At 39.5% G+C, this 12675-nt stretch overlaps 2 pseudogenes across 1 annotated transcript in view; one reads left to right on the top strand and one right to left on the bottom strand.

Moving 5' to 3' along the window:
• Positions 1 to 290: 290 nt before the first annotated feature.
• The window catches only part of LOC147825667 (ubiquilin-1 pseudogene), a 45021-nt pseudogene continuing 32636 nt past the window's right edge, over positions 291 to 12675 (bottom strand). Inside the window, exon 3 of the transcript XR_015440376.1 lies at positions 291 to 7794. The product of XR_015440376.1 is annotated as a ubiquilin-1 pseudogene (transcript). The remainder of the gene's footprint in view (positions 7795 to 12675) is intronic.
• Positions 10022 to 11322, top strand: LOC101712315 (peroxiredoxin-6 pseudogene; annotated as a pseudogene).

Below are 12675 nucleotides of genomic sequence, written 5' to 3'. Positions count from 1 at the left end.
ACCTTGGATCCAGGTACTCTACTGTATGTGTCAATTAAGTCTAGAAGTCTTTTGGCAGAGTTTTTTGGGCTTTCAATGTAGAGTATCATATTGTCAGCAGATAATGGCAGGTTAACTTCTTCCTGTCCTATCTTTATTCCTTTTATTTCTTTCTCTTGTCTAATTGCTGTGGCTAATGTTTCCAAAACTATATTGAACAGGAGTGGTGATAGTGGACATCCTTGTCTTGTTTTTTATTTTAGTGTGAAGGTTTTCAGTTTTTGACTATTTAGTGTGATGTTGGCTGTTGGTTTTTCATGGGTAGCCTTTATCAAGTTGAGATAAAGACTCTCTATTCCAATTTTCTGTAGGGTTTTTATCTTGAATGGGTACTGAATTTTATCAAATGCTTTTTCTGCACCTATTGAGATGATCATATGGTTTTTGTCCTTGACTCTGTTAATATAGTGTATTACATTTATTGATTTATGTATGTTGAACCATCCTTGCATCCCTGGGATAAATCCGACTTGGTCAGGGTGTATGATCTTCTTGATGACCCTCTGTATTCTGTTTGCCAGTATCTTGTTGAGGATTTTTGCATCTATGTTCATTAGGGAGATTAGCCTGTATTTCTCTTTTTGGGTTGGGTCTTTCCCTGGTTTTGGAATCAAAGTAACACTTGCTTCCAGGAATGAATTTGGAAGTATTGCTTCCCTTTCAATTTCATTGAAAAGTTTAAACAGTAGTGGTAATATAGTTTTTCTCTAAATGTCTTGTAGAATTCAGCAGTGAAGCCAACTAAGAAAAGGACTTGGCCTTTTCTTAGTTGGTAAATTTTTAATTTCATTTTCAATTTCACTGATTGTAATAGGGGTGTTTAGAATTTTTATATCTTCTTCGTTCAACTTTGGTAATTCATATGTATCTAAAAATCTGTCCATTTCTTTTGTTTTTTCCATTGTATTAGAGTACAAGTTCTCAAAGTAGGTATTGATGATCCTCTGGATTTCTGTTGGATCTGTTGTGACTTTACCTTTTTCATTCCTAATTGCATGGATTTGAGCTTTTCATTTCCTTTTTTTGATAAGGTTGGCTAAGGGTTTATCAATTTTATTTATTCTTTCAAAAAACGAACTGTTCGATTCATTGATTTTTTTTGTATCATTTTCTTAGTCTCCATTGCATTGATTTCTGGTCTGATCTTTATAATTTCCTCTTTTGTATGAGCTTTGGGTTTGTCTTGTTCTTTTTTTTCTAAGAGCTTAAAATTCAACATTAGGTTGTTTATTTGAGTGCGCTCTGTTTTCCTAGTGTGAGCATTCATTACTATGAATTTCCCTTGTAGAACTGCTTTGTGTCCCATAGATTCCTATATGTTGTACTGGCATTATCATTTACTTGTAGTAACTGTCTAATTTCTTCTTTAATTACCTCTGTGACCCATTGGTTGTTCAGAAGAGTGTTATTCAATTTCCATGTGTTTGTGAAGTTCTTGCGGTTTCTTATGCTATTGATCTCCAATTTAATTGCACTGTGGTCTGATAATATACATGGAATAACTCAATTCCTTTGCTTTTACTTAAAAATGTTCTGTGAACTATTATGTGGTCTATTTTAGAGAATGATCCATGTGCAGCTGAAAAGAATGTATATTCTGATTGTGTGGCGTGGAACACTCTGTAGATGCCTATCAAGTCCATTTGTTCAAAAGCTTGGTTCAGTTGTACTATTTTGTTGTTGGTTTTTTGTCTAGATGATGTCTATATGTGATAGTAGGGTACTGAGTTCCCCCACTACAATTGTATTAGTGCTTATTTGCTTTTTCAGGTTCCTTAATATTTGTTTTGTATAGTTGGGGGCATTTGTATTTGGTGCATATATATTTATGATTGTCATCTCTTCCTCTTGGATTGTTCCCTTTACAAGAATGTAGTGACATTCTTTGTCTCTCTTAATTAGTTTTGGTTTGAAATTTACTTTGTCTGTAAATAAGATAGCTACCCCTGCCTTTTTCTGCATTCCTGTCACATGGAAAACTTTTCCATCCTTTTACTTTCAGTCTATGAGTTTCTTTTTCAACTAGGTGTGTTTCTTGTATACAGCATATTGTTGGATTTTGCTTCTCAATCCATTCTGTCAGTCTGTTTCTTTTGACTGGTGAGTTGAGGCCATTAACATTGATGGTTATAACTGATATGTATTGACTTATCATTGTCATGTTATTTTCCTGTTGTTAGCTCTTTTTTATTTTTTCTCCCTCTCCTTTTAATTTTTTGCCTTGCCTGATGGATTTGCTCTGTTGGGCCTCATGGAGTTGTGACCTTCATTGTCTTTTTGTAGGATAGTTTTTAGAATTGTTTGGAGTGCTGGTTTGGTATTCATGAAGTTTCTCAGGTGTTCTTTGTCATGGAAGTATCTTATTTCCCCACCAATTTTGAAAGATAGTTTTGCAGGATACATCAGTCTAAGTTGGAGGTTGTTTTCTTTTAGGGCTTGAAATACTTCACCCCAGGCTCTCCTTGATTTGAGGGTTTGTGTTGAAAAGTCTGATGTGATTCTTTTTTTTTTTTTAAAGCTAGAGATTTATCATTACTTTGTGATTAATAAATTATCAAATTGGTTATGATACTGTCCCACATTGTATACTGCCATTCATCAGTACAAAAGTCTTTAAACCTGCTGAGGTGTAAGGCAGAAAGTGCAAAGCCACAGAACACACCCTCAACAACATCCAGCCATGCCTCCTCCTTGACCTTGGAGCACATCTGCCTCCTGGGGGAAAGTATCACAACAGTGTGTGGACTGGTGGGCAATCTCTCCTCTTGACCTTTATTAATAGCAAGCAACTTATAGAATTAATGGAATTCAACCTGTATTTTTCTTGATTTTATTGGTCTGAACTCATTTAGTTTACTTTAACGCTGTAATTCCTGTAACTGTACATGAGAGACTATAATGACCTAAGAGAATACTGAACCAGAGTCAGCCAAATATATTACTGACCCCAAAGTTATGTTTTAATTGGTCCTAAAGGAATGTACCACCCCAAGAATTTGAGAGTTAGGCAAACAGAACTTATTTGGGGAGGGAACAAAAAGGCTGTAGAACAGCCAAATGTACTCAACATTGTTAAAATGGCTCTTTGTTTTTCACCCTGAATGACACTTCAATACTATACTAAAAGCACAGAAATTCTAACAGAATCTTGGCTGCCAATATTATTTAGTTTAAGCTGGACCAATCCAGGATTGATTTCATTTTGTCCCCCTCCCCCCATTTTCTCTTCTCTGAAGTGCTGAAAAGCACAATATTTAACTATTTTTAATAGAACTATCCAAATACTTCAGAAACATGGGGCTCACAAATCATTTTAAATTCAGGTACTACCTGTGCATGAGAAAACTGATAAACCTAAAAGATAGGTCTGTTTTTTTATATGGTGATTAAAAGTAACTGAAACATTAACAATTTCAGTGAAAATATTTCAATTGTGAATCATAATGCCTCTTAAACTACATATGGGAGAAGCTGAAAGTGTGGAGAGCAAAGGGTTGAAACAACCTTGAAAGACCTCTGAGCCTCTTGAGAGTATAATGAACCCTGGATATGAAACTGGCACGAAAACAAGGATGTTGACTTGTAAAGAGAGTAGTAAAAACAGAAAGAATCTGAATGTCTGCAAAGCAAAGAAATAACATCCCCGGAATTGTAAAGATACACTTGACCTTTTCTCTGTAAACTAATTAGCCACCTGATCATGTGGTGAGGAGGGGAGGGGAACTATGGAAAGGATATAAAAGGGTCAATAAAGTGGGAAGAGGGGTCTCTCCTCCTCTCTCCTTTTTCTTTTCCTTTGAGTCAGTGTTTTTCTTAATCCTCACCCCCCTGCTCGGGTACTGTTCGACTAGTGACTGCTGGTTCCATCATGAAAGGTCCTAGGAAAAGGCATTTTAGGTCACAAGCTATGGAGCTCCTTCCATCTGAACAAGGATTAAGGTAATTTACATTCCATCTGTGAATGCTGAGACAATGTTACATTATGCTGTCTGTACAATTACATGTCCCTAAACAGACAACCAGATCAGCTTCTCTATTGTATTTATCTGGCACTCTGCTGGATGCTGTTATCAAAGATGCTGTAAGATTCCACACAGGAATAAGAAACACTAAAGTTTAGGAGTATTTCCTTGCCTTACTTCATTGGTTACAGGTGCTCTGTGCACATAACCTATCACAAAGCACATTTCTAAAAATGTGGTCCCAAATAAGCCTGTTGTACTGTATACAAATAAAGCAAAAGTTGTCCATAGTATAGTCTTACAGCATTTGTTGCAAAAATACTTTCCAGAGTTACAATAAGCAATATTGTACCACGAATTATAGAGTCCAAATGATTTACTTCTTTTTAATGTTTTTATTCTACATAAATTAGTACCATAGGCTAAGGTTTAAAAAGCAAGTAAACTGGACAGATGTAGGACAAATCTGCTCACCCAGCTACAAGAGGTGATGCTTTTAAAAAATTACAATGAATGCAGAAGTGTTTGATGCATACAGTAGCCTTAAATGAAAAGCACTGATTCCCACTGTTCCAAAAAAGAAAAACACAGAAAAACCCACACATCTTACTGCACTCAGCCTTAAAATGCATCATATTGGGCTTGTTTTACAACAGCACAGAATTCCAAGAGTCAAAATGAAATAAAGCAGGTATTTTAAAGATATAAGAGCCATTATAAAAATAAATTACATTTTTTCAAGATACAGAAATGCTGCTATGATGGCTGAGAGCCCAGTAACCTTTCAATGGCTGTACTGATGTCATCTCCTGTTGCTATCAGCGCTTGCAAGTTTGCTTCTTGGTTCAAAAATCCCATTGCATTGAGCTGTTCCAGTTGTTGCTGAAATCTGACTTCTGGATTCTGTAGCTGACGGTTTACTCCAGCAAGAGCCTGCAGCGTTTACTGAATGAATTGCTGGTGTCCAAACAGTGGTGCCTACTGTGGAGCTTGGGTTTTCACTAGGTGCAGCGTTAGACCCGTTGGTTCCTGAAGAGCCTCCAATATTTCCTAATGCCCCCAGACCTGGAGTAAATCCTGGGATAAGGCCAGGGGCTTCTGTTGCTAAACCCTGCTGGACCTGTAACAAGGCCTGCATTGCTCTAGGGTCTGACATTGCTGACAGTGTATCAGGATTCTGCATTTGTTGGAGGAACATTGGGAGCTGTTGCATCACTTGTTCTTCAAACTGAGGATTTCCAACAAATAGGGGATTATTCAGCATCATCTGTGCAGCAAGGTTAGGATTCTGGCTCAGGGACTGCATCATGCTTCTCATGTAGGGGGCAGACAACATATTCTGCATAAGTTGTGGATTTTCAGTTATTTGTTGCAACAAGCTCTGCATTCCTGGTATGTTGAACATACTAGTTCCTACTCCAGGCATCAAATTTGGCCCAGTAGTACTCTGCCCAGCTGTGCCACTGGTAGCACTACCAGCAGTGCCACTCATGGTGTTGGTGGTGCCACTAGAGGCTGAAGAACTCTGGGAAGTCTGTGGAGCCCATGTGTTGGGTAGTGAATCTCTATTTTCTGTCTGAGAAGGCTGACTACCTTCACTTGAAGATGTATCACTCACTAAGGAAGCAAATGGATTACCACCAAACTTCTCTTGCAAAGCACTCAGCATTGGCTCCTGAATATCTGTGTACATATGCCATAAAGCATTGTATCCCCCTGGGATACTTTCTAGGTTGCTCAAGGCTCAGTCCTGGTTTCGCATCATTTCCTGCATCATTGCTGGATTCCTGGCAAGTTCCAATGTTTGTCTCATTTTATCTGGATTATTCAGCATATGACTAATTTCTGGGTTTCTCTGTATCAACTGCTGCATCTGTTGATTAGCCATAACTAACTGCCTCACCAGGTCAGGATTTGAGAGCATGCTCTGGACGAAGGGATTTTCCATGATCTGGACCATTATTTCAGGGTTGGACAAAAGTTGTCGCTGCATTTGGCTCTGGTGTTCAGAAAAGTTGGTGGTATTCAACCTCAAGCTACTCAGACTTGCAAGCCCTCCAAGGCCACCTAATCCAAAGGGATTGTTAGTAGCAGAACCAGATGTAGAGTTACTGTTTGGAGCTGAGGAAGTAGTAACGTTGACCCCAGTGCTATTTGTCTGCTGAGCTGAATGATCTTGAGATCTGTTTTGCGTTTTGATAACCAGTTGAACAGTGAGTCCATTATGAATTCCATGCTGACTCAAAGTATCTTGATCTTTTAAAATTTTCCCAGCAAATATCAATACAAGTTGATCAGCATGTGATTTGAAGCGTTTAGAGATTTTTTTCTTTGAACAGCTGGACCAAGCTGTTCTCAGGCATGGCGAACTCCTCCTTCTCCTTCGAGGTCTGAAGAGGTGACTTTCATGATCTTGGGCTCTGCAGAGGATGAGGCTGCGGGGGTACCGGCACCTTTGGCCGCAGCGGCGCCGTCCTGCGAGCCCGGAGGGCAGCTGCTCTCACCACTCTCGGCCATGGTGGCGGCAGCGGTGACTCAGGCGAGCACAAGGACCTCGCAGAAAGGAGAGCCCGGAGATGCCAGAGCCGGTCGCTGAGCAGCACAGAATGCAGGACACGCGGCCTTGGGGCAACGGGCGCGAGCTGCGGAGAGGCGTCGAGCATGGAGTGGGCGCCAGGCGCAGGCCAGGGGAGCGCTCTTAGCACGCTCCCACCCAGCGACATCCGCAGCCGCAGCCGCTGATGGTGCTTCCCAGTCTGCTGTGATTCTGATGGGCTTTCCTTTGTATGTGATTTGTTTCTTTTCTCTCACTGCTTGTAGTATTTTGTTTTTCTGTTGGGTTTCTGGGATCTTGATTATTATATGTGTAGGTGTAGGTTTTTTTTTTTTTATCAAGGCTAGTTGGAGTCCCATATGCCTCACTTATCTGTATGTCAAATTCTTTTGCTCTGTTTGGGAAGTTTTCTGTCATTAATTCTGTGAACAGTTGTTTTTTTATGTCATCTGTACTTTCTCCTGCTTTTTCATGGACTCCTAATATTCTTCTTTGTGTCATCTAGGAGCTGTTGGATTGATTTCTATTGGTCCCTTGCTAGTTTTAAAAGATCTCTCTTGTCATGGTCACTGACCACCATCCTGTCTTTTATATCTGATATTCTGTCTTCAGATTGGCTCAGTCTGCTGTGTATACTTTCAATAGAGTTTTTAATCTCCTGGATATCTGTTTGAATCTATTTCGTGGATTCCATTTCTTTCCTATGTTGGGTGTTCGTGATTTCCATTTCTTTCCTATGCTGGGCATTCATGGCTTCCATGGTCCTGAACTCATCTATTTTTTTTTTTATCTGTTTCTGTTCTAGAATCTCTAATCATGTCTTTCATTCTGCTCACCAACTCTGTAGTTATTTAGGAAATTATTTGTTTTGAATTTTTCTAGAGCCTCATTCATCTGTTTTGTTACTTCCTGTGCTATCAGTTCAGGGTGTTCAGGTGATTTATTATCAGACTTTTCGACCTCATTTCCCCCAGAGTTTGCCTTTGGTAAACTGGAAGTCTGGGATTGTGCTTTGCTTAAATGTCTTCTCATTTAAATTTTTGTTGTTGGTCCTGTCCTTGGTTTAGTTCCTGGATTGATACTTCAATATTGCTTATTGTAAGTATCTTTGTTGCTTGTATTTAGAACCCTTATGGAATGATTGCTTCTCAGAGGTGTCTTCCAGATATAGCTGGTTTTAATGTTTTGAGTCTCTAATGGCTCTGGGGAAATCTCATTTTCATTATATCAGAAGGATACCTGATTAGATCAATCACAACACCTTAGCCCAAGTGATACAATCAGCAATAACAATAGTATAAAGTACAGCTTAGAAAATGACAATTTGTGGCAGTTATTAATCTATCATCTTTAACCATTTGAGTTAAATCAAAATCGAGGACCAGCCCAAAATGTGTTTATAGTGAATAAACTCTTCAATATAGCAACTTTCCCCTTCGGGATGGTGACTTTGAAGAAGTTGGGGAGAGAGGGACAGGTAGAAGGATAGGGAAAGGTTAGAAGTGAGGCCAGAGGATACAGGAAGATCATGCAAACTCTAGGGAACTGTTGAAGACAAGAGGAAAAGACAGAATGAAAGAGCAAAGACAAGAACAGAACAACCTATCAGCAATAGGGAAGCTAGAAACTGTATTCACTTTCCTTTAAAACTAATGACAATCTGGAGAAGGAAAAAGAGAGAAGAAAAGAAAAAGAAAGAAGAAATCTGAATTAGGGTAAGAACAAACAAAAAGGGAGACGAAAAACAATGTTGGAGAGTGAGAGAGAGAGAGAGAGAAAGAAAAGAAAAAGAAAAAAATTGAAAAGAATAGAAAAAACAACTAAAAATTAAAAATAAGAGAAAAAATAATTTTGAAAATAAAAGATAAAAATGAAGTGCCTCCTTTAGGGTATGTCTGCTGTCACAATAGACAACATGGGCAGCAGGGTGCAGATCTAAGTCAATTAGTCTCAGCAAGCCAGCAGCAGACCCCTGAGATTCAGTCTAATTTCTGGCTGTAAGGCCCAAGTTGAGCTCCCTGACCTCCTGCAGGGTTGAACTCTGCAAGATTCTACTGCAGGTTCCAGCTGCCCTTCCCCTGAAGATAGTCCAGATTCTGATGGGAGGTGGTGATCCCTCCAATTTACCAACTACAGTGGTCTGGTGTGCTTTTTTTTTTTTTTTTTTGGTACCAGGGATTGAACTCGGGTCCTTGCACTTGCACAGCAGGTGGCGGAACCACTGAGCTAAATCCCTGGCCCTGGTGTGCCTTTATTGCAGAGATTATCTTCACTTTTCCAGTGGGCTTCAATTTTCATCAAGTAGCCTCAGAGAGGCCCTCTTTCTGTTGTTCACTTCTGCTCTATCTTCTGGCGCTCAGGACAATGGCCTTTATAACCCCCTGTGCCTCTGGGGTGAGGATCCAGGTATAGGTGCAACCAGGAGGCCAGAGTGGGAGGTGCTGGGGTGGTGCTGCAGGTGCCCACGTGGCTCTGCTCCTCACTGGTGTGCCCTTGGCTGGGAGGCCCAGAAGGGGGTGGTGTAGCAAGGATCGCTCCAGGTGGCTCCTGGAAGTATTTAACTTTCTTTGTAATTTTACATAGGCTAATAGCTAAGAGTTTGCCTAGAGTCTCAGAGACGACTTTGAAGTTGGATTTTTCAGCAATGCTGAAACAGTTAATACTGTGGTGACTCTTAGAGATGAACTAAATGTATTTTTCACAATAAGATGGACATCAACCTTTTGAGGTCAGGGGCAAAACATTGTGGCTTAGATCTAAAGTGTTCCCTGAAAGTCTCATATGTTCAAAGGTGGGGCCTGCTTAGGAGAAGGTGTATCTTGGAAGTGTGTGTCCTGGAAGAGTCTATTGTGGTTCCCTCCTCTGTATGCCTCCTTGACGCCATAAGTTGATCAGCTTTCCTGAACCATGCCCTTTCACCATGATGTTTCTGCCTTAGAGCCATCCAACCATAGACTGAATCCCTCTAAAACCATAGACCCATATAAACGTCTCTTTCTTTAAATTGCAGATGTTGGGTATATTTTTCCCAGGAATTGTAAGTTGATTAATATACATGGTTCTTTAGATGTTGATATTACTAGTGCTTATTTCCCCCTCATAAAGCAGTGCTTGGGATTCAACATAGTACCATAAGTAGGTTGAGTGAGTGCTTTCATACTAAGATCTACCTATGACCTATTGCACATCACAGAGAGAGCCAGTTGCTAAAAAGGCCACCACAAAGGATGAGGTATCTATCCAACTTGGCATGCAAAACACAATACAAAAACACAAGAATCATTAGACAACAAGATACCTCCAAAAATTTATAACTTTTCTAAAACTGATCCTACAGATACTCAAATGAATGAAATTCCAAAAATTTAAAAAACCATTAAAATGATCTGTGTGCTCTCAGCGCAAGCCACCAGCTCAGTTGCTGCTGGGGCTGTGCCTATTTGTCCCCTGCCTTACTATTGCCACCATGCCCCAAGGGCTCCTTCTTGCGATGAGGCTCCCAACTTCAAGGCCAACACCATAGTTGGCCATATCTGTTTCCATGACTTTCTGGGAGACTCATGGGGCATCCTCTTCTCCCACCCATGCAACTTTACCCCCATGTGCACCACACAGCTTGGCAGAATAGTGAAGCTGGCACCAGAGTTTGCCAAAAGGAATGTTGAGTTGATTGCTTTTTCAATAGGTAGTGTTGAGGACCATCTTGCCTTGAGCAAGACTATCAATGCTTACAATGGTGATGAGCCCACAGAAAAGTTACCTTTTCCCATCATTGATGATAAGAATTAGGACCTTGCCATCCTCTTGGGCATGCTGGATCCAGCAGAAAAGGATGAAAAGGGCATACTTGTGACAGCTCATGTGGTATTTGTTTTTGGTCCTGACAAGAAACTGAAGCTATTCATCCTCTATCCAGCTACCACTGGCAGAAACTTCGATGAGATTCTCAGAGTAGTTATCTATCTCCAGCTGACAGCAGAAAAGAGGGTCACCACCCCTGTTGATTGGAAGGATGAGATAGTGTGGTGTTCCTTCCAAACATCATGAAGAGGAAGCCAAGAAACTTTTCATTAAAGGAGTCTTCAGCAAAGAACTCCCTTCTGGCAAGAAATACCTCCACTACACTCCCCAGCCTTCCATCTGAGAAGCTGAGGCTGTAATTACTCAACATAGTGAGCCAGAGGATGCCAGCAGCCAGTCATGTTTTTCTGCGGCAGTTTCATAAGAATATCCTGGTGTAATATAACAGCCAAGGTCTTTATACTACTGGCTTATTAAGTGGAAGTAGCACTAAAATTTTCTTGGGATTCTTTACTCTGTGTCTTCACCAGCACTCTGTCATATTCATACATCTCAACACTCTTCTGCTGGCTAGCTCTCCTTGAAATTTACTCTATATTTGAGACTCAACTCTTGTTGGATCTCTGTCGAGTTTATGATCAACAAGGTAGTACTTAGTAATGGTTGAGGAAGGTTGCCTTGCTCCATCACAGAATGACTATCAATTTTTGTAGCTATATTAATCAAATCTTCTCTTCTGTTTCCATTTTGGAGAGCAACAGAACTTGAAATTCACCTTCCTCTGTAAATATCTAAGTATGTCAGCCTGCTCTCTGAAGATAAGAGCATGGGAGAGCACACCTCATGAAAAGAGGAGAGGATGACTGAGAATGTGTTATAGTTCTATTCTTGCAGTGGGTTGCTATTTTCTGGATTTTGCTTTTTGGGGATCTGTAAATAAAATCCTTTGTTGAAACTGGAAAAAAATGATCTGTGAGCTCAAAGAAGATACAAATAAGCAGTTGAGGGATGGGGATTTAGCTCAGTGGTTCTGATGCCTGCCTCCCAAGCACAAGGTCCTGAGTTTGATCCCCAGTACCAGAAAAAAAGAAAAAGAAAAAAAGGTAAATAAGCAGTTGAATGAATTAAGACAGTGCAGGATATGAAAGACTGCTCACTAGAGACAGGTTCTGAAAAATAGTCAAACAAATCCTGGGAAGGAATACCTCAGTTAGACAAATGAAAAACTCAGTGGAGAACTGCAGTAGTAGCTTGGATGAATTATAAGAAGTAATATTAGGGCTTAAAGACAAGGTGGATGCACTAGAATATGCAAACAATAATAAAGAAAAAAATAAGAATAAACAAGATATTTAAGAGTTCTTGGAGATCTTTCAAAGACCAAATTCATGACTCATTGACCTGAAGGAGGTTGAGGAAGTACAGGCTAATTGGCATTGAAAACCTATTCACTAAATCATGACACAGAATTTCCCAAATCTGGAGAATGAAATGAATATTCAGGTCCTGGAGACATTTAGAACTCTAAATAGATATGAGCAGAAAACATATCACTCCATGTCATACTCAAATTCCCAAACATTAAAAATTAAGAATATTAAAAGCTATTATAGAGAAGTACCAAATCCCTTATAATGGCAAACCCATCAGAATAACCAGATTTTTCTACAGAAACTTTAAAGAACAGGAGGGCTTAGAATGATGTATTTTAAGCCCTGAATGAAAATAATTACCAATCTAGATTACTGTATCCAGCAAGACTATCTTTCAAAACTAAAGAAAAAAATGAGGACTTGCAAGTTAAGTATAAACTAAAGAAATACACAGCCATTAAGCCGGAATTGCAGAAAATACCTAACAGAATCATAAAAAATAGAGAAGACAAGCACAAACATGAAAACCAAGAGAAAGAATACATCTCATTGGGAGAATAGTAAACAAATAGGAATCTAGAATGAATAAAACACTAGAAAAACAACAAAATGATACGAATTACTATATGCCTTTTAATAAAACCAGCATAAATGGTCTTTTGTCTTCTGAAAAGAAAGAGTGGCAGACTGGATCAAAAAACAAAACCGAACTCATCAAAACATTTTTAAGTGTAAGTATTTTGTTAAAAACCAATTTAAAGGCCTGGGGGTTTAGCTCAGTGGTTCCGCTGCCTGCCTCGAAAACACAAGGCCCTGAGTTTGGTCCCTGGTACCAAAAAAAAAACCAAACCAATTTAAATAGAGATGGTAACAGATTAGTGGTGCTAGAGACTCATGAAGTGGAGGGAGAGTTGAATAGGTGAAACACAGGAAATTTTTTTAGGGA

The sequence above is a fragment of the Heterocephalus glaber genome, unplaced genomic scaffold (assembly GCF_053883595.1).
Source record: "Heterocephalus glaber isolate CG9 unplaced genomic scaffold, H.glaber_assembly_v1.0 deba00001497, whole genome shotgun sequence".
NCBI lineage: Eukaryota > Metazoa > Chordata > Mammalia > Rodentia > Bathyergidae > Heterocephalus > Heterocephalus glaber.
Note: the sequence above shows the minus strand (reverse complement) of the source record. Positions and strands in the feature narration are given on the sequence as shown.